The following is a 27809-nucleotide window of genomic DNA, read 5'->3' on the forward strand; positions in this document are numbered from 1 at the left end:
TTTCCTTTGTTTTCATTCTACATTTTACTTTCTATCGTCAGTGAGTTACATTGCAAAAGTAAAAAATTGTTTACCTTTTGCGGACGTTCTAGAGGGTAAAAGTATCTGTCCCCCCTGTCTCCCTTTTTTGTAACGCACATCGTCAGGTTCCATGTTCATTTGAGCATACCCTTGTATGTATACATTTCTGAGGCCGGGACAACAGACGACAGTTAAGAGGCGCTCGCGTGCATAGCTGTCGTCGCGTGAACGTTCAATTCCAGCCACCGCGCTCATGTACACGGTAGTCATAGCAAAGTACCATCGTCATTCTCCGCCGAACTTAAAATACGCACTTCATGGTTGCGGTAAATACGCGTTGGTGGGAACTCTGCCGAGCACGCCACGGTGCAGAATGACCGGGCGTGAGAGAAAGAATAATCAATTGGGTGAACCAGCAGAATGCGACTGTTTCTTTTGTATTAAAAATACCTCATTTTGTTGAGGTTTTTATTTTTTTAAAATCACGATGTAAGTTCTCCAGCGGCAAACGGAAACTAAAACACGAAATCATGTTTACACGCTCATACATCATCATTTAAGAACAACAGAGTGCCCGTGATGTTGGGAATATTGTTCTCTTGTATCAAATGCTTATAGCAAATAAATCCATAACTATATTTTCCGGAATTATTTAGTATTAAAATTAAAATGCAATTAATTCAAATCATGCTGAGTAAAATTATATATATAACAGCTTCCAGATTCCGTTTGGAATTTCCATTTTGTTTCGGACTCACATCTGGTTTCGTAACTTTAGTGTCAATTTCTATCACTCCCTATCATGTGCTATAAAAGTATGCAAACAATAATTATTTCATGCTTTCACTTTTGAAATAAATTCAGTTTTAAATTGCTCTTATGGCCAGATAAAGGCCATAATTGGCTCAATGGCTGCATTAACAGCCACTATCTAATCATTGTTTACAAAACTGACAGGTATCAATTCACCGGTTACATAAATGGCCAGTTTTGTTTACCCCAGCTAGAATATCTGTCAGTGCATTACTCAACATCACATTAATGGCCATTAGGGGATGCACATTTTGTTTTTCCTCTAGAAATATTGCCATTAATATTATCAAATTGACCTCTATCGATATACATAAAAGATGATTTTTGTACATTTGTACTCAAAATATCCCGGACTCAAAACGCATAGATGTCATAAAACGTACACAAGAACCATTAGTTGATCAAGTAGAACGCAAAATTTTGAAAAAAAAATCACAATTCAGTCTCTCGTCATGGGTTACTCAAGACTTACTTTGAAGGCCACTGATCAAAATAACTATTTGGGTGGATAACAGATATTTTATAGGAGTGATTGAACTCAGTGCCTTGCATAGATAAGTTGGCGGATATTTTCCTCTTTTGACTCCCACTATACTGCTTGTACAAATGAATGTGCTGACAGTACTGATATCTCTTAATTTATTAGTTGCATTTCTTTCAAGAATATATCACTTCTCAGCATTGTCAAAATTTTAATTCTGAATAAAATTCGGTCGGAAAACATGTGCTGATTTGATACCTTCGTATTGATGTAATTACATGTGACTGTTGAGTAAATAGAGCTATGTTCTCGTAGTCAATGCAAAAATTCGTAGTGCTGTAGCCAAGAAAACATTCACACACATATTTATATGGCGATTCAATTCTTATTTTTTTATTTTATATCAAAACAAATGATAATTGCAGAGTGTACATTTCATGTAACGGTTACTACAATTGCACAATGCAAACACCTTTCTTTTTACCCTTGGTTTCCTCGTATGTCGATCATTATGGACACAAACAAAGAAAAACAAAATGAATTTTCATCGCATATACATTTGAGCTGCTTACTTTGCATATTTAGCGTTGTCTTACATGGATTGTGTGATTGCATTTTGATATTTTGGCAGGAAAAAAATTGCACTTGTCGGAGATCTCCTAGATACACGTTAAATTTACCTGTATTTCCAACAAACACCATAACTAACTAACTGTACCACTCCCAATATTTTTATGATTGAAACTAAATTGAGACCTTATCTTTCTCAGAAGCAAAATAAAGCTGTAATATTTACAATGTATAATATTTACATTTATGATAATCATCATGACACTGTAACCTCTTAAGAGGATGGATCACAAAATAATGACCAATTTTAGTTATAATTTTGTGTGGTGACGTACGATCTTGATTGACCACTCTCTATTCAATGTGGAAAATCAGTAAATCTCATTGGAAGCGGAATCCAAAGATTCATTATTGTGAATTTCCTTTCTATATTCGAGTATACTTCATATTGCATTCCTGTAGAGACGTAAGTATACACAAAATCAAACACTAAATGTTACACTTAGCTAAGAGTTTTCTGCCCTATATGCACTTTCAGTAATATTTTTCGTTCATACCTTAACTGACGTGAACTCCTGTGGTGAGAGCATGATTCCCAAACACTTGTAACTGACACAATAAATGTTAATTCCACAACATCCAAAGTACCTCTACGATATGTTCAATACTGTCTGACTTTTTACCTAAACTGGGTGTAATATATCTTTATTTACTTTAACAATTTTTCCTTTGTTTGTTTATTTTGGCTGAAAACAGGAGTGGATGACGACAATTAACTGAATTTGCATACGAATTATTTACATCATAAACATTTTTGAATACAATCTTGACAGACATTCAAAGAAAAAATCATTGTGTCCCCGTGTAGAGATCGGCTAGCCATCAAAAATCTTCATCACAGTTAGCTTTCGTTTGACTCGAGCTATAAGAATTCCAACCAATCCATGAGTGCATCGGCTATCTATGTAAGAAATAATAACGCTTTGTTAGGAAATCATTCCGGGTAAAAGATAGGTAAACACTGAATATTACAATGACAGGTAACTATAGAGTACAGCTTAACTGCAAGATAACCCTGGCAGTGCTAATTCTGGATGAGTTTTAGACCAATTTTATTTCTGGGTAAATCCAAAGACGTGTGCAAAGTTCAGCGAGAACAAAAGATTCATTAGACAATAAACTCATCTCATAAGTTCGTAGCTCGAAGTGGAGAGCAACAAAGTACACAGATTATCAAAATATACATGTGCAAATCGTTAATGGTAATGTTATTGATATAATAAATCAGCTCTTGAGTATTTTCTTATCGAATAACTGCATGCATATTAACCACCAGTTTCTGAGAAATAAAGGAGTAATGTAAACATTACAAAATCACAACAACTATAACAAAAGTTTGGTTACAACTATAACGAAAGTTATTCTGCTAGGGAAAGCAAGCAAAGTCTTCAGAGACTTGCACCTCTGTCATAATATAATCACTTTCTTCAGACAAAATAAATTTGATGATCATATGAGATATTAAAATCATTTTGAAATTCGCAAATATTTTGTCCGTTGACGTCAATTAGTGTATCAGATGCATTACCAGTGCATTATTTTCATTAAAATGTAATTTTGTTCCGTACATGAATTTGATTATCAACAGTAAAGTAACAATGCAGCACAGTCCGTGTTAACACGCTGAGATCTCTGTATTTCAATGCGCTGTTTGGCGAAAATCTAGAAACTGATGCAGACGCATGCAACAAAAGCCTGAAAAACGACTGTCAGAAGTTTCAGTTTTTTCCCGATATAATTACATATTTATTTAAAACACATTGTCATCTTGAATTGAATTCAATTTCCAACAATAAAATCGCAGCCATTTTCTGTACATTCATATTTAAAATTAGAGAACATCATTTGCTTTGTATAGTAAGTTTTTAAATAACGTGAACATCATATTTTTGTGATGGCAAAGAGTAAAGCCATAGATCATTTACATGACCAAACAAAGCCAACTAATTGCGCCATGCATTGTGGCACACTTTGAGTAATAACATTTTAGCACGGCTCAACTATCCTAAAGAGGGTTTGTTTGACAATGACTGACACATATTACCCAAGTATGCAAGTTTTATCACACTTTAAACAAATCTCAGCCAGGTCGCCCCTGAGAAACTGCATACAAAGGCGATTGGATATGGCTGTTTTAAGAAGAGGGTGTTAAATGTTTTACCCAAAATAGCAAAAAATCAGGCCCCAGAAGATGATACTGCAGTCATCATCATGATTTGTACAAAGATGACACAGATCATGCATCCTTGCGACATTAACATCAATTTTCACAGAAATCCGCTAACTTCCGTAACTTTTGAATTGAGTTAATAAATAAATGAGTACGTGTACGTATTTTGTCGCAGAATGCATAAAACAACGGCAGAGTGATGTGAATAATTATCACTGCTGAAAGCCGACCACAGTGCAAATACCCAGTACATAATCGTTGACAGAATAATAATTATGAGGCATTTTAGAAGACTTTTCAACAAGTTAGATCATTTTAAAGTTGTTCACATGAATGATTGATAGGTGACTTTCTCAACAACAAAATTACATAGTTATTATTTGTTAAGAGTTGATATCTTTGCTTTGTAAAACTTTTGTACGCCGTCGTGTTATTCCCCTCGTTTCGTCAATTTCATGTTTGTTAATGTTGATATCACATCGAGCATCTGAATATTAAAGGACAAAGGTTTTTAAAGCCTAACTTAATTTTTGACCTATCACTGATATCGCCATATTCCATGACGTAACAGTCAAAATGGTGGACTCAAAGTTACCGTTTTATAGGTACATGTACATGTAATCATTATTGATGATGAAGTTTTACATTTTCATGTTGGAATAGACAGAATGTCGCATTAGCTCATGTTTCGGTAGCTTTCTGATGACCGTTCATGCTTCATGTAACTAATCTACGATACCTAGCACTACGTCTACATAGTCATTGTAATGTTGTGACAACACTACCGGGGTATTACTTTTAAGTCAGTCTAATGATACAAAGTACAAAAATTAATATCCAAATTTTGATAGTGACAATTTTACACATTTCATGTAAATCACACTAAGGAGCCTGTTTTGTAAATTTCAAAGCAATCAATCCAATTGTTTTGGAGAGGATGCTTGGAATTTGAACAGTTAGTGGATGCCGCTGCCTACAACAGACGACAGCAAAAGTCCTTAACTGAAGAATTCAACAAACGTTTTTGTTACTTTTGATTTCCTATTTCGGTCATTTCTCGTAAGTGGGACACTCGGGTTCAGGCAAATTACTATTTGTATTTTGAACAATAGGAAATCTGTGAGATTCATAATTACACACACGTACAGTGTATTCACCACAGCATTTTTGTCATCTTTTCTGTAACATCACGTTTGATATTACATGCATCTGTGTGAAACGTTTTTTATCGATCATTTTATATACTTTTGCTAATATTGTAACCCAAGATATTATCATAACAAAAAGATAATCCGAATGTCATATTTGATAAGATAAAAAATACATCGACTTGCATATGTCTGCTACAAACTGTTAACATTTGGCCGTCATTTAAGCAGATTGACTGTCGCGCATCTCTGTTATTTGGGTGTGAACGGAAAATACACATAAGAAATTGCCAACTTGTTATCAAATTGGTCCCATAGAAATCACAAATGACTTGCATATGCATGCAAACTGTGATTATTATTGTGCCATGTTTTAAAGAAATCGACGTAGGTGTCATAATCTTCCAAATTGGCGCACAGAATAATAAAATTCTGGGACGCAAGTGATCAAGCTGACGTTTCTTTGTTTTGACTCTAACAATGCCGGCGCCGCGAAATACCAGCACAGTATCGACGACATGATCTCACTCATGCAGGCATGTCAGAGATATACAGATGCTGGAGTGGACGCATAGATACACGGACAGACTAAATACAATATTCGAGTCACCCTGACTTCGTCCTTGGGGACTATAAAGCAGTTGCATTTTAATTTTAAAAAGAAGAAGAGTTAACATGTACAAGTTCAAGTAGTATTGAGCAGAATTCAAATCTGAGTAAAAAAAATACTCACTTTTTATGGTAAACGTGCGTTTAGAGTCAGCTGTATTTTACACATACCGGGATTTCTAATATTCACTCCTCGGATTATCGCACTCTGCATTGAGCATACCTGTCCTCCTATTGGTATAAAAACACATCATTGAGTTAAAATGCAGGTTTGTAGTTTGTGTATCACAGTACGATAAACTCTGTTATGTAATATCTGCAGGTCAGCAATTTTCGTTAGTATACGTTGTAGTCCAACCTAAATTTGTCTCTAAAACTTCCACAGGAGTTAAAGACCAAAGAGCTTGCTGAGTTAGGAAGGTGGAAATCTTTGATAGCTGATTTCATGATGGCCTGACCAAAATGGCAAAAATAGCTGAAAGTAAACAATCGAAGACTTCATCATAAATTAGAAGATATCACATTTATATAATCCCTTTCTATATAACATTAAAGCTATCCGACAAGTAATTTTTGAGAAAAAGTGTTTGACAAAAATGGCAAAAATGGAAACAAAATACAAAATTGTGGATTTCATCATTAATTCATATATAATATTAAAATAATCCATAGGAACCTGAAAACCAATTCATAGCTATCAGACGAGTAGTGTTTTAGAAGCAAATTTTTTGACCAAAAGCGGCAAAATTGCCCCCAAAATACAAAATTGCAGGTTTCATCATAATTTCAATATATCATGTAACATAACCTGTAAACTAACTATTAGAGCTATCAAACGGGCAGTTCTCGAGAAAAAGAAAACGAAAATGGTAAATTGCCCTAAAAACACAAAATCAAAGATTTAATCATAACTTCAAAATGTCGCGTTTGGTTCACCTAAAGGAACATTTATACAATATATCAAAGGTATCAGACAATTTCATTTTAATAAACAATGTTTTGACCAAATTTGTAGATTTTATCATTATTTTAATATAGCATTCCTGTGAACCTGTATATCAAATGTCAAAGCTATCGCGCAAGAGGGTTTTCTTAAAGTGATTTTAATCAAAAATGACAAAAATTGCCTTACAATTACAAAGTTGCTTATTTGTGCACAATGTAAAGAAATCTGAAATAGGTCATTCTTAGCTGTCTATATCATAAATATCAAAGCCGTCTGATAGGCAGTTTTTTCATGTGAAGATTTCTAAACAATTTAAAATTTCAAAACGTGTGGCTGTGTACGGGTTACTTTACAACATATCAAATTTGCATTCACAGATGACGAAAAATTGTTACGCCATCTCTAGTTGTGTGTCTTGCAGCTTGTAAAACCACACAGTTCTGCCAAACATAGTTATGTCAACATAGTGATTTGCATCATGATCTGTTGCTGTGGATTCCTAGCCCTACCACTCCCGCCCTTCGCTAGTTTCACTAGCAAAGTGAGTTGTGGGGCTACGGATCCATAGCAACATGATCTATGAATAAATGACTAGTTTACGTGATTTCCATTTCCTCAGAAATGGAAAGTTATAACAGATAAGCTGAATTTTCTGAAACCTAGTGAAGACTAAAGATCGCTGGCAATTTGACGGTAAGAATATTTAAGAAATACTAATAACATTATTTATAAAATCAAACTACAAATATGTAGCTAATAAGAAACTATAAGATTGAGATAACATGTACAGTGTAATGCAAACTGATAGTGTAAATACTTGCGTAAAGATTTTCCTGAACAGAGCTGTAACTGTTTTCAGCCACGTTACGTGTTGAGGGACTGTGATCGAGTCAACACTTACAGTAAGCCGGTATTTGTTAGGAAATATATTCTTGTATTACGTCATTATTAATACAGTGTCTTAATCAGGATACTCAGCATTTCTTCTACGATTAAACTTTGAGGCACCGCTTCACATCACTGCTTTTATTTTACCAACCAGAGGTCCAGTCTACTAAGACAATATGTCTAATTTCACGTGCCTTTGTCATGACTCATAGAAAATGTTCCCCGCCTAATGAGCTATATCTACGGGAGTCCCAAATCTGAGACATCTATACCCTCAACAGACAACGGAGACACTTCACGTTAGTTGACTCTATGCGCGGTCTCTTACCCAGGTGTTGTACAGTAATAAGGTAGTCATTTATAGTACTAGACGACTCCGTCTCCCGACTGCTTTCTCAGACCTGATCTTATTCAATACAAGTACCTCCACGCTTCTACTATCTATTAGTGGACGTGAGGTCAAATAGAGAAACGGTTGTTCTCGACCTTGTCGACATCAATGTAGATTAGCCACGTCAGCCTTCCTTGTTATGTTAAGTTAAACAACTGATATATGAAAAAATTAAGTGTCGTGCATGGCAGAAAACGTGACATTTGTTTTCCGTATGATCACGTGATTACAATTTACATTTATGAATAATAATGCGTTGTCACACTTTCATGATGTCAGAATCACTCTGCTTGTAAACATTCCAGATTTTTTGTTTGTGTTTCGTGTTGTCAGTGTGATCTTATGAACTTGCCGTACGACCAAAATACCCAGGCAAAACCTCGAGCTACTGTACTGCAGCTAGCACAGTAGAAGCGAGTTCACTTCTACAGTCTACGGTTGCAGCTCGCAGTCTCATTCGTCAACGTTTTCATCTTAACATTGACAGCCGCCTATCCTAGCCCTGAATTGCAAATGATTTGTGTATAATTAGAAGAATGTGAATTGAGAAAGATACATGATGTATATTTACTGCGAGATAGACAAACAACTTATATTGTACGTGATGCTCTTTCAGGCAAATTGATTGTCACAATAAACTATCACATTCCCTATAAATTGAACACGCCTCTGGCAATTTGTACTTTAAGACGTAATGATTTTCATAATTGAGCACGCCTTTAATTAGTTATTAATACTCAGTCATAGTTAAGATTAAACCAAACACGTTACACCTATGGTCAAATGCTTTCCGGAAAAACATGGTATAATATAAAACTGGAAATAAACGTACCTTCAAGTTGTTTTTTTTCAAGATGTCACCGGATCCTGTCATGTTCTCAACACAATGTCTCTGCCATGTAAGACTCGAGCAAATACCTCCATACACGAAAACTCGTCACTTTCAAGTTAGTGGTATAATTTCACAGAGATAGCAGACTGTTATTCTCCGGCGTGTACCATAACGGTAAATTCCCAATTGTGGTCGCGGCCGTACACATCTCACAACAGCTAAGATCCACAGTAAATGTAGTAATGCAGTGCCTTGTCTCAGCTAGCCTAGAATCATATTCATCCGCTTGCCTCCGTACCTCCGACCCACTCCCGAAATGGGTCGGAGGTACGGAGGCAAGCGGACGAATAGGATTCTAGGCTATGTCTCCGCCTGTTATCTTTTCTTTCAAATCTTGTAACTTCTGCTGCTCCATGTTTTGTCAGCGACTGACCTTTGAACACGCGCAATACCACTGAATGAAGTACTTTGTTTGTCCACTTTGCCAGTGCTGATCTCGACCCTCGACTGTTAAAATGGGTGCTGGTCTGCTCCCATCCCATAGTGCCTACAAGAATAGCTGCCCGCTATCGCAGTGTTGATATATTACTGTGACATTTTTGTGTCTGCTTAATATCTGTGAAAATACCGTCTGTCAAAATGCTGTGTCTAGTGTCACACTAGACACAGCCTTCAGTGAAGGCTATGCACTGTTACATATATCCTATTTGTCTATAAATACGTAAGATTATATAACATTACTTCAAGTATTTTTACACAAGATACAAGTATGGTTTACACAAGAGGAGGTCACAGCTATAATAACCTACAACTTGCAAATACTAGCAGGAGTTTGAAACGACACAATAGTGAATTGCGAGGATATGTTTTTAAAGCAACTTAAGGTCTAAAATGATCGGTTGCTAGTACAAAAAGGAGCGCACTCTGTATTTTTTATGAGAAGGCTTTCTTTGTTAAACTCAATATTGTCACTAATATAAGGGAGGGTGTAGGCTTGACCTTCATTGGAATACGTTTTTAGGCATGCAACAAAATTATATCAGCCTGCATTCGAAGTACGGGGCACACTCGGATGCACCATGCTTTCCCGACCAAGTGCACCCCTATCGCACAAATATCACGAGAGTTTGATGAGTTAGCCGCATCTTTGATGGGCACCTGCAGCTACAACTCTCACAGCCAGTTAAAATTAGCGCATCAATGATTACAAGTAAGAATCGAATAAAAATAAAGATATATTTTGTATAAGTTCACTTAGCAAACAAGCTGAAATATCGGGCCTTTTTGAACATTTTAAGCTGCCCGGTACGCCACAGTTACTCGGGAGGTGGAGGCACTGTCAGATTAAAAATCTCAGCGCGTTTTTACCCTCTTCCTCTTCCATACAATCAAGAACATCTACACTACATGATTTAAAATGTTCAGACCACGTACTGTTATAAGGGCAAGCATTTAAGTCAACACATTGCATTAAAATGTTGAACCCAACACTCAATGACAGGACTGTCTTCTAATCAAAAAGCTTGCTGTAGGTCATTGGCCTACAGGGATGTACTACTCCTATTTTGGTGTCTCTCTTCCCGTTTTATGAGATTTTAGAGGCTATATTTTGAGCCATTGTGCCCGACCTCTGAAATAATTCTTAAAATTCACCGTCACAGTTTACTGTCATAATTTCAAACCTGGCAAGTTTTAATTTACCGCATGTCAAAATACTCAATATTCAGCTTTTGTCAACATTGCCTATGAAGGTGCATGTACTGTACATTTCTATCTTTTACATATTCCTTTCTCCTTAGTCCAATTGCTAACGATGATATATCCATGTATACTGTGTTTTGTTCACAAGTTGAATATGTGTTTAAGGATGCTGTTGAGAGTCTGAAAATAATAACTATGTTGGTATGTTGAATAACAATATTAAATAGAGTATAAACAGTTGCCGCTTCTGTTCCCTGTTACAAGGTATACTTGTCATTATGAAATTCTGATGGCATTTATTAGCTGTGTTGCAAACATAAATGTCGACAAAGGAACGACGTTGCAGCTGTTACATTTGTACTCGGCTCTTTTCGAGCAAGTATAAGAAGCCTTTGCTTTGGCTGACACATTTGTAGCATAGTATAGTGCAATAAATATTCAAATCCGCTCAACATCACAAAACTGATGCAAAGTGTTTTATAACACAAGTATGTGCAATTTGCGAATGTGGCGTACTCCTATTTTCATGCTAACTTTTTTCAAAACGAGTTCTCCTACCCTAGTCTTCCTTTGACATTGAAGGAAATGACAAACACAAAATATCACTGTCTTGCTTTTTTAAAGAAAATGGTAAACAAAACATATCAAGATCGCGCTTTTCTTTTCAAGTAAAATGGCATAAGCTTACTGTTTGCTACACATTTGTAAACACATAACTACACAAACTGTCGAAATAAAGTACAATTTGTAGTTCAATTTAACAGACTGAGCAAAGTATTTCAAGTCATGATCACCAGAAGCCTACAGCCAGCGGAGTTCGGCGGGCTGTGACAATTCTAGGTGGGTTTCCGAAGAAAAGTATTGCGCAGAATGGATTTTGAGGCAAAATTTAACAAAAAGTGTGTTTCCGGGCACATGCCTTTCCAAAAGGCGTACGTTAGTCGGGATTTCGTTTTCTTTCATTTTCTTCTTGTCTTGATTTTTACACAGACAGAAATAACAAATTCCGGACAATCAAAACTTTCTTTGTGGCAACAATTTCCCAGCAACTATTGTGTACAAATTCTCCCGTCCAACATGAAATAGTAATGTGCACTTTAAAAAGGTAATCCTTATCAACTCGTTTCATATCAGATAAGTTAATATACATTTAACATGCTTTTCGGAACCATAGTCACAGAAAATTGTATTAACATATTGTCAGCTGTCATACCTGTCAAGCTTCACACTGGATGATTTCCAACTTATCAGCATATTAAGAGCAAACAAAAACATGGGCCATGATTACACATCCAATAAAAAACTAAGCACAATTTATATCATGAATTTCGGCCATTGGAGTGAAAACCTTCAGCTGCATAGTAAAGAAAGCATATGTAAACTTACCGTCAAGGCAGATGGTCTGATTCTTTCAACAAGGAATGATCACAATATGACCGACTTCAAATAGTATTTTGGATGACTACTATGTTGCAAGAATAATACAGCTACGCACTAATTTTAATCGGCCATGCATAGGAGGAATGCCCCTCGACTACAACGAAATAAGTTGACAGCATATATGTTGTACATGATTGATTACATCTTCATACAAAAGATAATAAAAGACAAACGGTCAAATCAATACTGTATTCTCCCGAACATAAACCCGTGCCCGTGTATATGCCACCTATGTGTAGAGGCTTTTAAAATGTACATCCGCGTACAAGTTCCAACCCTAGTTTTTGCTCGAATAAGGAATCGAAAATGAATGACTGATTAGTTTGATTTGTTTGCCGATTGGACGACTTTAGATTTTGGAGATGTCTTCACTGAGCCGTATTTCAAACTATGTCACCAAAAACTAACGCAGTGATTTGTCGCCAAAACTATACAGTAATGTTAGTCAAAAAAGAGTCAGTGTTAGTGAATGCGTACAGAGCTAGGAAAAGCCTTAAGTTTCGAATAATCACATGGTAAAATTACATTTTGGAATATCAAGATACTGGGCAGTTGTTAAAATAATACGATTATTCTCTTTTCACACTTTTTACCAGGGCTTTTTCTTGTTATAAGAATGTATGCACATAATCATGAGATAGTAATTTTGTTGGGCATAAAAGTAGAATTTGTACTGTCTATTTTAAAGTATTTTAGTTTAAAATACTTTAAAATATGGGCTTTTTTATTTTATGAAAGGGCGGGATAAATCCTAATGTAGTCTGATGAATGGTCAATGTTTTGTCTCGAAAGCCACAGATCGACAACGTGTTATGGCAAAGTACAGTTTCCATTAACTTAAATGCGTTTATAGTCGTCTTAAAAGGCTGTTTACAATGTCTTCCGGTTTTTTGCAACTTTTATACAAGCTTAAGTTGTTGTTGCTTTGATTTAAATGAATATAATTGGCGTTGCACGGTGAGGTTCTCCATAGCCCAAATACCACTGTATATCTCAGGCAGTCCCTTAGTCTGAGACGCTTGCACGTCAAGTCACGACAAAGCAACACTCTCAGCATAGTCAATACAGACTAACTGTGTTGTACGACCAGAAAAACCAAGAAGAATTTTCTTTAATATTTACTGGGAAGTCCTTTGTGATAAACAGCAGCCAACAAAGACATTATGTCTCCATGTCCCCACTGCTTGAATGAAATCGAGTACATAGCATTGGCATCGCCTGCCACAGTGCTGCTTGTTTGAAGTATGCAAAAATTGATGACTTAACAACTCTTACTCGAGGTTGCGCGGATTTGTATATTTTGCCAGATTTAAATGAATATTTTATATTTTGTACCCTTGTGTCATTAATGGCTTTAAAATGTGATGAGGATTGGCTGGTCAAAATGAGGTTCGGTAACCGCTAGTAATCCTACGACTGTTTTTGCTTCGACCTATAATCATATGGTTACATGCCCATCACTCAGTATATTATTTTAAAAACAACTAAACAGACGTAGTTAAGTTTTTGCAAGGTCGATGTGTTTTTCTAAGAAATGCAATTTCCTCTGAACATTTTCTCTTTGATTTCTTAGGAAATATACATAACTATGTAGCCCGAAGAGACTAGCTCGCATTATAAATGGCATCATTACAGCGTACTCAAGCATGTGTGCGGTATGGCTGTGACAAAATGATATTGAGAAAGATATCAAATCAATCGCACTTGTAAAGCTCGAGCTTTACAGAAAGAAGACGTCTGAAAACTTCACTAATTATGTTTGATTGCCTTTGACATATTCCTGTATCCATTTCATGAAACGGTTTGTCATTAGTAGATACCCCTACACATCATTAACGTCATAACAAACAATGTCATGTCATGTAGCTGTCAGAATGGCCTGTGCTGTCGTGTTTGAGTTCAAAACACATTGGCTACATGCATAAATTGTCTAACTATCTAACAAATCTATAAAATGCAACAGTTTCTTTTGTTATTTTGTAGTTTGCAGCATGTCGCTTGACATCAGTATATGACCGGAACTGTGATCTTCTTCCGATCGCCAAGTATGTATTAGAAAACAGAATGCGCTCGCAATAATATACCAAAAGGAAAACGTTGAACAGTTCGACAAACTGTTTCCTCCCAACTTTCTTCCCTGTGAATATTCTTATTATGTTGCCTTTCAATTTACAATATATGTGTCGCAAGCATGCACTTGTCGTCGTGAGATCATCTGACATTATCACGACTGATTGACATGCTTTCAAAGAGTGACAAAAAAGAGAGACATGTTCCCCACGTAGTCCAATCCTATTACTGCTGTTGTAAAATATAATAAGGAATAATTTGACGCATTTGTCTTGCTTAGTTTGCAACTTGGGCGCCACAATTTATTGAAATGTTTTCGATGCAACAGGTCTTGATCAGTGGTGAGTTGTTCGATCTGTTCAGAAGAGGACATCTTCTCTTTCTTCTTACCTCAAGTGCACTCAAGTCTTTCGTCAAACACACCGCACATGATCTACAACTGTGGACGTTAATGGCAAACATGTGCAAACAAACTATCGAAATTGTCGTATTACAGTTGCACTCTCTATCACTGTCTGCCTGCAAATATATACGGAGATAACTTGATGTTGAATTTGTTTTACAATATTTTGACTTTGCTCCTCGTATCATGGAACAGTGTGACTTACACTATAGGAAAAAAATTGCGAGACTGGAGCGAGAAAATGACGTTTTCACGCAATTGGTGAGAATCAATTTTTATTCTAACCGCTGTCAGTGAGAATATTTTAATTCTCACTGGTGAGCTGCGAGAAATGCACTCCTTGGTGAGAATAAAGTATGATAACAGATTCTCACCGGCGAGACTGGAAATTCTCACCAAGCACGGTGAGAATGTATCATACTCATCATTCACCAGTAAGAATCAACCAGACTCCACCATTCACTGGTGAGAATCAGCCAGACTGGCTGTTCTCTGTTCACCAGTGAACAGCGAGTATGGTTCATTCTCACCTATGAACGGCGAGTCTGCTTGATTCTCACCAGTGAATGGTGGAGTCTGGTTGATTCTCATCTATGAACGGCGAGTCTCTTGATAATTGTCACCCGTGAATGGTGAGTCTGGTTGATTCTCACCGATGAACGGCGAGTCTGGTTGATTCTCTCTCATCAGTGAACAGCGACTCGGTGATTCTTATCAGTAAATGATGAGTATGATATATTCTCAAAAATAACAATTCTTACCGTGCTTGGTGAGAATTTCCAGTCTCACCGGTGAGAATCTGTTGTCATACTTTATTCTCACCAAGGAGTGCATTTCTCACAGCTCACCAGTGAGAATTAAAAAAATATTACTGATAGCGGTGAGAATAACAAGAGATTCTCACCAATTGCGAGAAAGCGTCACTTTCTCGCTCCAGTCTCGCAGTTTTTTCCTATAGTGTTAATTACTTGGCAATACTTTCCCGATGGGTAATATTGTCGACAATGTTTCTTCACCGATATTGTCTCCTGTACTTTAATTTACACTGCATGGCGATGGTAAGCAAAATTCCACTGACATGGCAATGGCACTATTCTTTCCATTGAAAAAAACAGTGATTCGAAAAGTCGGACATCAATGCAGTCTATATCTCTGGAAACTTCTGAAAACCAGCGCTAAACATTTCCTTTGAGGACGCCACTAAATAGTGAGGGAATAGTGCGCCATAAAAATAAGTACGCTTATTAGACGCACTTATAACTGTCTTTAACGCAATTAAATAGAAGATTGACAGAGTATGAGGCCTTTCTACAAACTGATTTTGGCAGCCTTCTATAGCCTTGCATCATGTTGATCTTCGTTCCAGTTGCACCAGCCCTTAAGATTTATGCCTCAGAAGTCCGACTCTCTATATTCAAGTGTTGCATATCTGAACAAATACCTCTCCCTTTTAAATGATGGCCGCAGGCATTCATAGTAATTGTCTTTCATAATATGGTGTTGAATTTCTAGCGTACAGATACTTGCAGTTGATAGTCAGAAACCCTCATAGCAGCAGGTGTGTATTAGCCCATACAATACGGAGGTGTGAATCTGAGGGGCAGCCATGAAGCTGTTAAGGACGTGTGTCTGAACTATATGACAGCATTTATTTCGTTGTATCTATTGAGGAAACGGGACAATTTTTTTATTATTTGAATTAAGCGTGAAGGTAACAATTAAGAGCATCGGGTAATTTTTATGGAACCAAACTAGAGGTGGATCGAGACTTTGGTGAAGAAATTATTTCATTTGAGGAGCTTTGTGAGCGATGTTTTTGAACGTCGTCAATGAGAGGGCCGCTGCAAACATCGCAGTTTTACTTCCGCTTCCAAGTTTGCGGTTGCTTATTTCTTAGATGCCCCATTAACATAAAAAATACACTTCAACATATTTTGTCGAAAATGCTTGAAAGGTCTAGGACTTCATTGATGGTTGATCTATAAACCCTGAAATGACTGCAGCGGCTGACTGTCCAGCCTTGTAACCTGAAAATGAGGTTGCAGCCTGACGTTATTTTGTGAGTTTGATGCTGCATGATGCAGGCTGAACACTCTCATTCACCAAGTTGAACTTGAAATATAATAGAGGTAGTTCCACTATAATATTTTCATAAACAGACCTTAAATATGTGCAAAATATCGGCTCTCCAAACTACTTTGTTTTTAAATCAGGATTGTTACTGACAGGAGTATCGTAAGTACTTGTACATCATATACATACCAATGTATACAGGAGATAAACTAAGGTAGGACTGCACCAAACAGAGCGTGTTTCACTCAAAACCATTTTGCGAAGATTTATTAAATTTTAAGTAATTTATGAACCAAAGATTAAAATATTGGTTGGGGTTTACCTTTTACCTTCTCAAGTGGTCGTAACTTGGATGACAAAGAAGTGTAAATTTTTGCAAAATTATGTAAGTCAGCCGATTTCTGAATTCTACTGTCTCAAAAATTCAGAATTTCAAAACAATTTCCTCTCGGACAGCGTAAAATTTCGCGAAATTTTGTTTGGCAACAAAGTTATTACAATTCGAATAAGAGGCATTTTATTTTTTGTGTATCGTGATTTTATGTATAGGATAAAGCCCGAGTACGAGGGCTCTTCTGGTATATAAAGTCCAACCCAACGATAAAATGTCGAGGCCGCAGGCCGAGACATTTTATCGTAGGGTTGGACTTTATATACCAGAAGAGCCCGAGTACGAGGGTTTTATCCGACTTAAAACTATCGCCCCTAACTGATATATTTTCGTTTTCAATGTGTTTACGTCAACCGTCCCCTTTGTCAATGTAACATGTTTAGGATATGAATTGAAACTTTTATTTGTGAAATAGCCTTCCAATGTAATGGAACATCCTATAAATGCCCTAGGGCACATTATATAAATGCCCTAGGGCACAGCAGATTTTGTGTTGCAGCTGGTTTCCACTGTGTTACCAAATTTGAATATTAAAACGTACCAGATGTCTACAGAATATGACATGTTCACTTTTGATTGGACAGTACTTTACTACGGCGCTGTCATTCGTTTCTGGAATTTGGTGACCAAGGCTTTATGAGTAAATAAAACACCCTGAATTGGGCACTCTGATTGGTCAATCAACAGTAGATAGTTTTTAACTCTTTTTTGAATTTCAGTCTTTCAAACCCTTCAATTTTAGGATAAGGATATAATAATGCAAAATAAGTAGTTTTTTTTCTACAAATGCTCTTTTTTAAATTTCAGGAACAGTGTCAAGTTTTCGACTTAAGTTTATCATCGATACTAAAATTAAGGTTTCCTAACCGAAATGTGTGTACTGCCCCCTTCATCGTTTGAGTAAACTATTTCTCCGATACTAAAACTTAAGATTTTGTACCGTTTAAAAATACATATCATGAGGTTTCCTTACCGTATTATCATCTTTGATGAGAACTACTCCTATACCAAGGGCAATCCGTCTACTATGCGCGTGTATGCGTAAGGCGAGTGGTTCATTTTACATAAAAACTCGTTTAACAACGAGAATCCAAACCTCAGGAAAGCACAAACGGTACTACATTCTCCCTTCAATGTCAAGATTTTGAGTGAATTTTGAAGAAACAATAGAATCAGCAAACCAGGTTTCAACATAGACAAAGCAATAGGCCAAATCTTTTGAACAAGTGACGAAATTTTCTACTGCACTAAACTAGGTGTTACGATGTTTTGTCATTGTGAGTGATTTTGGTACAAAACTGTCTATCCCGTGACCAGTATCCAGTGAGATATCCATTTCTCTCAAACTGCGTTTTATAAACAGTATACGTTCCAGTTTTCTCGGGATCTGTAGCTAAATCCTTAATAGTAAAAATTCCTGTATTATATTTGCTGATTTGCCATTTGTGGTCTGCAATCTGGGAAAATCATGTTCGTCATTACATCTTTCAGGTACGCATAAGGGATGACAGTGCTTCAATTTTAATAGGAAATAATGTAAAGAAAAGGTCATTCTGATATCTGGAGTGTAATAGTTAGAATTTTTTATCCATTTTGCCAGCAATTGTTCACACGCCATAAACGCCTTCTGTTTCCGTCAAAACCTACTACTCAATAGTCGGTCTAAGGGAATTTTCTTGCCGGTAACCAAGACGACGCGGTTGGTCGCTTTGCATTGCTTATGAACTATTAGTTACACAATATACCAACCCATTGACGAAAGTTTAGGAGTGCTATTGAGTAATCCCCGAGAAATGTCTGGAGGACGTTGTGTGTATCAGATTCCCGGCGAACAGGAATCAGTTACTCAAGGAATTTGTAAACACAGCAGCGAGATCGACATGGACTCTGAACTCCGAATATAAATTCTGGATAGTGTCTACTGAGCAAACACGTGTAACTGATATGAACTTGGACAGGCGCTTGTTGAGATTTTCTGTTATGTTTAGTATTGCCGACTGATCATTGTAGACTTTGTTCTTTTAGTCATCATTCATGTTGATTTTTAACATTCTAATTTTTTTCGTAATTTATTCTTTAATTTCTTGTATTACTATTGCTCAGACCATATTTTTGCTTTTACAATATATCAATACCTCATGGATCAAACGATTTTCTTTTTAGTGCATGTTCTATGCAAATATTTAACCACCACCTTCTTTATTAAAGCGGGTGCCTGCTCATGTCACCTTGCATTGCCTAAGGATGCGGCTCAGGTTAATAGGCAGTGCACGTATTTTCAATCGGTATTTTCACATAGAAGAAGAGGTAACACACCCGACGTGGTAATTTTTTATCAGCTCGGTCACAAAAGAGTTCAAAAAATTTGTTAGTTTTTCAAAAACAGTGCACATACGGTGTAGTTTTACTCGAAAACTCGTGGTTTTTAGTTTTCTTACTCGAAAAATTGTAAGTACAATCAACCTTAGTGATCTGCTTACCGTGCAAAAAAACTCTTGTCTTGGATTTTTGAAATTCGCTTTCAGATATATTCATTCACTGTCCACAGGTGAAAAATCAGGCAACTTTATCAAGGCCCTGCCAACATATACTTATTTGAATAAAGTACACTTTGCCAAAAACAGAGCTGAGAAAATCGACGATTTGTGTAAACGACCCATTCGTCACACATCATAGCGAAGAAGTCCAACTCACGCACTGTTTTCTCAGAATTTTATAGTACCAGTACTTTGAAAGTTGAAATATTTAGCATCAGTTTTTGAATTTTGAACATGTTTAGAATCTCAGATCGCGTGAAAATCGAAAGAAATCGCACAGTGAACTGCTATTGCTTGGTGCCAGCAGTGGGTGGTATTTACACAACAAACACAGCAGAGTAATTCACGGTGTAATCCATTTGTCGAACGCAAAACTGGCATATTAACTGTATACTGTTGTCTCAACGGTTACAATCTAGTTACCACCGCACCGTTCACGGTCAAGACGAAAATGTCGAAACTTGTGTAAAACAGTCTAACAACCCGATCGAGACCTGTGTGCTGTCGTCGCGTCGGACATTCACTTGTTCTCAACCGTGACAAGAGTGGTCTACTTCCTGTCTCGCGATCGGCGATTTATACATGTTCTTTGTTAGAAATGATTGTCAAGTTCATACTAGCGCCGACTCTATATACAAACAAACAGGACCAGGCCAACGGAGCTATTCATCGAAAAAGCTATTCCAGAAGCAATTTTTGAGGGTAGGGTAAATTTTAATTTTGCTAGGGCAGGGGACATATTTTAGGTGGCAGGGTAGGGTTCTTTTGTCGGGCAGTGCAGATATTGGTTGATTGTCCTTGGGACAGGGCTTGGCGAAATACGAGGAGAGGGAAAGCTACTTGTAAAACGGGGACAGCGGAAATTCAGCCATGGTGTTTCTGGGAATTAGGACACAAGGCAAATGCTTATACCTTTTAAAGGTTACCGGACTACTTAGCCTATCGATTGACCCAACATCTCACTCTATGTACTGCGAGATGGAAACCAAATACAAGGCCACAGCAGTATGTGTCTGCATGGGAATGTTAATTTTAACAGGTGCAGCCAACGGAGCTATTCATCGAAAAAGCTATTCCAGGAGCAATTTTTGAGGGCAGGGGAAATTTTAATTTTGCTAGGGCAGGGGACATGTTTTTAGGTGGTAGGGGAGCAAATTTTAGTTTTTTTTGTAGGGCAGGGCGGATATCGGTTGATTGTCATGGGGACAGGGCTTGGCGAAAAACTTTTTGAGGGGAATTGTTTCCAGGGCAGGGGAAATTGGCAATTTTTTTTTCGCCACAGGGCGAGGGAGCTTCAAAATCACAGTGGGGAGGGGAAACAGGCAAAAATAAGTGGGGAGTGGGTAAAAATGAAGTTTGAGTGTGGGAGGGTAAGTAGAAAAATGTTCTGTGGGAGGGCAGATTATGAACAGCTAGTTAATTACCCTCTTGACTTAAAATTAGTCAATTCACATTATTTGTCATGCACAATATATCTTATCATAGTAAGGATCTTTTTAAAAGTGGATTGTTCGTTGGCTGCACCTGTTTTAAGGGGAAATTTTTTCTCAGGGCAGGGAAAATCGACAGTTTTTTTTCATCACAGGGTAGGGTAGCTTCTGTAACCTCCACAAATGTAATAATCTCCACAAATGTAATATCAACCACAATTGTAATAAATCAACCACAAATGTAATAAAATAGTCAACCATTAATGTAACAACCCGCAACCACAAATGTAATAAACAAATTAACCATAAATGTAATAAAACTCAACCATAAATGTAATAAACTTGAACTTGCACATGTGATCATTTGTTTATCAATGCCCTGAGTAAATAATAACTTGAGTAAGACTAGTGTAATGTTATTGCATACTTTCCTGAAACTTAACTAGGTTTCCTTTCCGAAACACAGAATAGAACGCTATCAGAAAACGGCGAGGTACTGATCAAACCGTTAGATAATGGAAGTGGAACAGCAGTTCTAGACACCGATAATTACATAATAAGGAAGCGTCAAAATAACTCGTCAACCAGTGATACCACACAAAGTTTATGACAGATGACTCAGAACAAATAACAGAGAAATATAAAACCTTATAACAGAAACTTACGACACAAAACATGTTGACGAGAACATATATTTCAATCTAGTAAAAAACAATACAAACACTACCTTGAACACAGTAGAACAAAATTAGACATCCTGGCATCCCTAGTGAAGGAACAAACTTCAAGTGGGACAACATAGGAATACAGACAATCTATCGATTATTCCACACAATTTATCCACTGAAGACGAATTTGAGGCGATTGATTAAGAAAGTACGGCAATTTTCGAAAAAACGGCGTTAAAGATCGTAGTGTATACAGTCTCCTCCACTCTGGAGTAGAGACTGCACTGACGTTCAGATTACAGCTGTCTCGCCATGGCCAATCAGTTCTGTACACAAAACAGGGAAACGTAAAATACACATTCAAATATGCAAAACACACTAAACGCAAACAATTAAGAAATGAATAATGTGTTGAGTTGCTTTCCTTATTACATAGATCAATATTTAAGGGCTAATTCCTCAATTGCAACAACAAAATAGATTTATTACATTTATGGTTGACAAGTATTACATTTATGGGTGATTTTTTTATTACATTTATGGTTACCATTTATTACATTTGTGGTTGGTGTTTTTATTACATTTATGGTTGATTTTTGTTACATTTATGGGCGATATTACATTTATGGGTGCATTTTATTACAATTGTGGTTGATATTACATTTGTGGAGATTATTACATTTGTGGAGGTTACAGCTTCATGTCTGCAGGGGAAAATGGAATGACAAAATTTTGAGGGAAATTTTTTTCCAGGGCAGGGGAAATCGGCAAGTTTTTTTCGCCACAGGGCATAAGTGGAGCTTCAAACATTCACAGTGGGGAGGGGAAACAGGCCAAAATGGTTAAAAATACGGTTTGAGTGCGGTACGGTAAGTCGAAAAATGTTCGGTGGCAGGGTAAATTATCATGAACAGCTAATTAATTACCCTCATGACTTAAAGTTAGTCAGTTCACATTACTTGTCATGCACATATATCTTATCATAGTAAGGACCCCTTTAAAAGTGCCTGCACTAACAGGACGTCAGTTGCAAGTTTTTTCTACCTAAAGATGAGATCAATAACTCTTGAAACCATGAAAACTTCAGTCGTTCAAATGCATTTTTGCACTCCGCTGTAGGCATGCTCCCTTTCGTTACGACAGAGATTGTTATTTCAAGTGTCAAACTTCGCTTTTGTGTTCTTGTATTAAATATATTGAGTCAGTACCGATTTTATCAAACCACAGTTCCCTTCGATTAAACAACGCTCATGCCGTAACGTAGAATAGTGCGTGCTGTCGTCGACGTCATGTTCCGAGAGAGTTTCGACTGGATGGAGTCTATAGTGGAGTTACGCAATCCATACGTTTCGCTCGACGAGCAATACAAGCGCATATCGATTTCTGAGATTGTTTCGAGTCATAGTAACTTAAAATCAAACCCTGAATGACCGACTATATTTTATCCCCAAATCTTTATTCATCGTAATGTGGAATTCTCTACACCGTTAATCTCTCCACTGTATATATATGGCTTATGGTCCTGGCTTGCATTTTCGAAGATACTGAGCGCGAGTGCCAGTTAATGAACGTAAAAGAATGGTCTGACACGCGGTGTAGCTGATAGTTAGCCTTTCTAGTAATATTTCAGGAATTTCCCGATGTATTATATGACTCAGTATTTTTCGTCAAAAGAAAGACTAAGTGTCGGTGGTCCGAAATTTGAAAATATAAAAGTTTGCTATTGACCTGAAGTGAACCCGAATCACATCGTTAAATGTGATTTTTTAATACGTGTCCCATCTATAATTGAAATCTTCTGTTGCCAGCAACACCTAAAATAAAGTCGGCAAAAGTTGAAGCAACGCAAAGACCTTTTGTTAAGGAAACACATATCTAAATGCAGAGCTAAAGAAGACCATTTATCTGTATTTTTTTCGGTATGTGTAGGACCAATGACCTATCATATAATCACTGAAACTACATCGCTATTTTCTTTTTAATGCATGTTCTATGCCAGTGACGAATATTGAATCCTCATCTTCTTAATTAAAAGCGGGTGCCTGCCCCTGTCAACTCGCACAACTGATTGCTCTCGTGGAGAAGCATCGTACACAACTTGATTATGTAATTTTTCGATGGGCGTCCAATCTATAATTGAAACTTTCTGTTGTCAGCAACACCTACAATTATAGTCAGCAAAAGTGAAAGCAACAACAAGATCTTTGTCAAAAGAACACATATGTGAATGCAGAGCTAAAGAAGGCCAATTGTCTATTTCTCATCGTACGCTCGCACGGGTCTGTATCCAGCTGCCTGGACCCATGACCTTGGCAAGCGAAGATGGTATTTTCAGTGTGTGTAGCGCGTAGGACCTATTATATAATCACTGAACCTACATCGCCGTTGTTCAGTTGTACATGTTTGTATGTTGTACCGGTATATGTCCGCGAGGAAGACAGTGGCGGGATTGACGTCTTACGGCCAGGCATCCCTTCGAAACAACGTTAGTACATTTGTCGGCGGCAACTGTGTATTGTAAATAATACAAAATATGAAATATGTGGCTGTTTTGTGAATCTAATCCTGAAAAACTAATTCATCCGAATTTACCACACTGCTTGTATATTTTATCGAATAATTTTGTGGAACTCCTGGTGAATAATATGATTGTGATGTATATCTTGGTATTTATGTATACTAAATAAAGCCTGACAGTGTTCTACTTCCAGCACCGGATGCCCTGATCTTTGAACTATGCTATGAATTATTATTCACACACTTACAGACTGTAAGATTTTGCAAGATACAGTATACTTTGCTGTAGCAATACGCTTGTTAATCGAACCGTGCTGTGATAAGCCCTGATTTGCACTCATTGTTTAACTAAGAGATCTTTGAACCGTACTACTATGTTCAGACAGGGAAAAATTGAAACGCTTCTGCAACACTATTTTGATTTGTAAACACAGGGGATTAATAGATTGAGTCCGCTTGCGTCCACATACACAAAATTAAGCCATTGTTTTGATGCTTAAGACGTCTTAATGCGCCCTCTCGAGTTCAAAAGGTGTGTATGGCCAAGCATTGTTTGTAACAAGATGGCTGAAATGGACGACGTCGTACAGGCTGTAAAGAATGTGAAAGAGGCTCCCCATCTAACTATCCAAAATGTTTTTGTGTCGAGTTTGTGTTTTATTCGTTTCTACAATGTGTTCCTACATTCTTATCCGATTGTTTGTGTTAATAAAAATGTTTGTTTCGCCTCGCCATAAGCTTTCCTCACACAAACAAAACATTACCGTCCACACTAATCCAAACTTCCCTACAAATATCCGAGGCGAAACAAACATTTTTATTAACACAAACAATCGGATAAGAATGTAGGAACACATTTTTGAAACGAATCAAACACAAACTTAATGACTCAATCGAATATTTTTGTTCCCAATTAATTAATCATAGACAATCTCAATTCTCGGTTTATGGCAATTTTTGTCGACTGATAAAAGTCTTTTCATCTTCAACATTCCATTCTAATTTCACCTACGGTATATATATCCTAACCTCCTGTGACTTTCCTTCTAAACGTTGATTTGCTTTGTGCACCAAAGAGATGCTGTATTTTATTCCAAACGATGAAAAAATATGTGAAGAAATAACCATGTATCAGTCCGTACGGCAGGCGAAACCCGGACGGCCATACCGATTGGGGACAGAGCAGAGTAGATCGAAACGCAAACGGGGTGTTATTATAGGAAAGGCGGTGACTTATTTTAAAGCTGAATAAAATGCTGTCTCTCATTGTGTAAGTCTGTTGATCGAAATATATATTTTGTTCCAAGTTGATTAATCATGGGGGATGGCAGTCTCGATCTCCCCTTATTGGTTCGATATTTACTGACTCGTTCCCTCTCATTTTTGTCAATCAATGAAAGCATTTTCGTCTTCCATATTCAATATTACTTTGACCGATGTTACATCCTGACCTATACTGTCATTAGTTTTGACCAACGTACAAAGACATTGCCCATGCGTCCGGCTGATGAGATGTTTTGCAAAACGGTGAAGAAATGGGGGCCCGGGAGACATCGATGTCAGTCTTTCCGGATGTTTACATGTTGCTAATAGGGGATATCAAAGGAGGATGAATCAGTTAGTTGAATAAAACATAACTTTTCGGACTTATTTTATGTCAATTTTGTCAATGTCGGACTTTTGATTCAAGAGAAACCAGAATCACCTACAGAGATGTCTGTATTAAACACGACGCACAATTGGGAATAGTTTGTTATGCTACTGTCGGTCTCAGTCGTGGTGTCTCTCCCATAAAATTTCGAAGCTATAGGTCTACACTTGTCATTTCGATTCACAGGTAGCGGTACACCGATGACCAGATATTGTACCGTTCTTAAAACTAGTCTAAGCAATTTACGACACTGCACTATTTGCCATCGTGTCTCCCCGTGAACGTCCTTGAACCTATGGATGTGACCATTGTTTTACTGCGCCCATTAGAGTGTAAACCCATGTTAGTTACCAGCAGAATACTTTTTAAAGTTCTGTACATTAGTGTACACTGTGTGTATAAGCCCTAAACCTAGTTTAATTCAATTATGGAAAGGTATTAAAGAATAAAGGGTCGTTACAGTTGCTAAAATTGCGAGAAAAACGGCACTTTTTACTCATTGTAGTCCTATTCACAAGCGCTATTGTTTTAAATCACGTCCATGGTGTGCTGTTGATTTTCATTCTTTCGTGCTATTTCATTCGCTTGAAGCAATTATCCTTTCATTTGACTGCTCTGTTGGACTCTTCTGAATTTGTGTTTTGGATAAAAAGAACTCTACAGTGAAAGACATAAACATCGACGGTGATAGGTATACAATATCGGTTCGATGTGTGAAGATATACAGATTACAAGTTATTTTAGAAGTTCTACAAACCAGTAAAAATAATTCTGCGCGCCACTTATTGATAATTTCTTCTTGTGAACGTCCTTGAATCCGTGACCGCGACCATTGTTTCCGAAGTGTTCGACAGTGGATGATCGGTAGATTAATGAAGATATATGTTACTGAACTATCGTGTGATTGTTTAATAGCATGGTTAGGGAATAGACGGTGTAGTCTGTAGAGGCGATACGGCGAAATTCCACGGCCCAACGGAAGCGTACATCGCATGGTTTCTTACAACGAACGAGCCGTCGGTTTCCATTGCTACTACGTGAAATCTGGCCTCACCGATGTCGCGGGCCGATGTCCCTGTCCTGATTCGGAGAACAACTTTCAAGCTGCGTGTTGAGGTTCAGATGTCCGATTTTTTCATATTCAAAAGGCTTATTGATTTACAGAGAACGCCCGTCTTGTTTTTAGCTTTAACTTAGCACATGATGGCAATTGAAAATTCAAAGCCAAATAGCCAGTGGGGAAAAAATAGACGACTCGCTCTCACCAGCGGTCGAGGTCGCAATGAAAAAAAAATCGAAGTCTCTGAAATCGGTATCATTGCTCCGCCATGTTTATTGTTGGTTGTACGGCCAGTTTAAAGTCACAGACTTTCTTCACGGTAAAATTCATATAATTGCCATACCACGAAGTTCCCTGTGCATTTCAATATGTCTATTTGGAAGCAAAAGCGCCACGGACATTCGATCAATGGTGATGAACTTTCTCCAGGCCGTGACATGTCACCAATTACGAACTTTACCGGTTTTCGATACGAAAGATGCAATATATTATCAGCGTTGTTCACGTTGTGTTTTGAGTTTGATATGGAATAACAGGAAAACACTAACGATTAGAGTGACGATAGAGACCATGCCCGATACGGAAAAATTGACATCAACTACTTGTAATGAGCAGTGACCTGAAACTTCCGACTGATATATAAATGTCGACAATATAAAACATTGGAGAGAAAGAGGGAGAGAGAGGTTTACGCTGTCGCGAACTGATTATACTCTTTCGGATATGACTTCGGTGTAGACTATACACAGACATCGAAAATGTACACCTACTTTCCAGAAATTCGACTAATCTTATAATAAAGAGTGGAACAAATCCAAAAGTGTTGGTTGAAGTAAATCTTCAGATGTTGGTTTTCTAAAGTTAGATAATACTTACAGAAATATGGTCGTCACAGTCTTCTTTTAAAAACTATTATCTTCAACACCACGTTTCTTATGA

At 37.2% G+C, this 27809-nt stretch overlaps 1 long non-coding RNA gene across 1 annotated transcript; it reads right to left on the reverse strand.

Annotated features, from left to right (window-relative positions):
- Positions 1-1732: 1732 nt before the first annotated feature.
- On the reverse strand, positions 1733-9610 carry LOC139116550 (uncharacterized). Its single transcript, XR_011548341.1, has 3 exons — positions 8930-9610; positions 5997-6103; positions 1733-2846 (listed from the first exon to the last, which is right to left on the reverse strand). It is a non-coding gene; the product is annotated as an uncharacterized lncRNA (long non-coding RNA).
- Positions 9611-27809: the final 18199 nt, after the last annotated feature.

Source organism: Ptychodera flava, chromosome 17 (assembly GCF_041260155.1).
Source record: "Ptychodera flava strain L36383 chromosome 17, AS_Pfla_20210202, whole genome shotgun sequence".
NCBI classification, from domain to species: domain Eukaryota; kingdom Metazoa; phylum Hemichordata; class Enteropneusta; family Ptychoderidae; genus Ptychodera; species Ptychodera flava.